This window comes from Vulpes lagopus, chromosome 20 (assembly GCF_018345385.1).
Source record: "Vulpes lagopus strain Blue_001 chromosome 20, ASM1834538v1, whole genome shotgun sequence".
Lineage (NCBI taxonomy): Eukaryota > Metazoa > Chordata > Mammalia > Carnivora > Canidae > Vulpes > Vulpes lagopus.
Genome location: NC_054843.1, coordinates 10,752,851 through 10,754,586, shown reverse-complemented (window position 1 = coordinate 10,754,586; position 1,736 = coordinate 10,752,851).

The following is a 1,736-nucleotide window of genomic DNA, read 5'->3' as shown; positions in this document are numbered from 1 at the left end:
TGAAGAAGCACCCAGAGAGGAATGGCTGCTTTGAGGTTCCTGGTTAAGTGAGGCTGGGGCTCTGTTTGGGGTCATGCAGTTTGGTGCCAAGAAAGCGGAGAACACAGGGAGCCCGGTGGCCACAGCTGACCCCATGGGGCTGGGAACCACACAGTTGAGGTGATTTGAGTATAAAGGAAGCTTTTTCTACCTCCAGGTTTAAAGGCAGCCATGGTTTCTATAGCAAATGAATTCCTGTGACCCTGAGAATCGCCCCTGTGACCCAGGAGTGGTAAGGAATCCTGAAGATTTTCATTTGCTGAGTACCTCCCTTGGGGGTGGGGGTGGGGGGCAGATGGGGCTGGTGACATATTTCTGTGGATTTTGATCCTAAGCATAGGATTGTGAGGCTGGATAAAAGCATTACCTATTTTGAGTTTTTTTAGGAAATAAGGAAGTTAGGAGTGGGCTGGCCTTTGGAGACTGACATCAAGTCTGCAGGAAAACCGAGGAGTCCAGATCATCTATATTGTATGACTTAAAATGGGATAGAGGACCATCTCCTAATTCATTCATTCATACGAGCATTAATTCATTTAGCAACCATCCACTGTGTGCTAGAGATCATGACAGATGCTGTAGGGAATGAGGGTAACCAAGACAGATCCTGCCTTCGAGGGTGTGTTGCTAATTCCCTCTGAATTGTTTTTAACTTTAAAAAAATCACCTTTCCTTTGTTATACTCCAGAAGAACCTGGTATGAGCGTTTTTCTAAAAATCAAAAGCACTAAATTGCACATAATTTTATAAACTCTGGGCTTTCTTTAATCTTTGAGTTTTTCCAAGCCCCAAAGAGACAGCAAGCTCCTCCTGTCATATCTTGGCAACTAATTGAAGCAATGAAAGGGAAAGAAATGATAAAAATAAATCATTCCAGTTGGCGGAGCATCGCTGTGTGGTTCTCCAAACAGTTGTTCATCAGAAATGAAATTGGTACCATCTTGATGGTACTGGATCACATTGGTCCCCTTGTGATGATGACAATAATACCTGTTCTTTCCTCCTGTGAGGTGTGACAATGCTGTGCACCCTGGAATCAATAGAGTTTATATAATCCAGATATACCAACATTATTGAGGCATGGAAATTTTCCTTTTTTGTGTTTTAACTCCAGAAGTTTCTCGAGAATATTCTAGAAGTAGACTTGTGGGCAGTAGCCATCACTTCTGGCTCCTGATTCAAATCAACTGTGGAACTTAAAAAAATACAGATAAATACTAAAGGCATGAATTAGAATCTACATGTATATTTCATTTTTAATTAATTACTGAGCTTGAACGTTCAATGATTGGGTAGGGATGAAATAAATCATAGCATAGCTATGATGGAATACTATACTGCCATCTAAAATTATGGTGAGGAAGAATTTCCTGAGTTGAGAAAATATTCATAATGTGTTGTTAAGTTAAAAAAAAGCAAGCTCAAAAGAGTATTAGGTGTACAACAGGATGATATTTTTGTTAAACAATCCTGTGTTTATATGCATCCTACAGAAGATCAGAGGGAACAATGCAAATATTTTGAGGGTGGTAACCTCTGAGTGGTGATTTTTGTTTGTCTTTTCCTTTGCTTTCCTTGTTTTCTAAGTGTTAAGCATCAGTCTTATATTACTTTTACACTGAGGAAAAACTCTCTCAATAAATGTTGATGGTTTCCTCTTCAAGAACAACATGATGAAAAGGAGCAAAGAAGTTAGA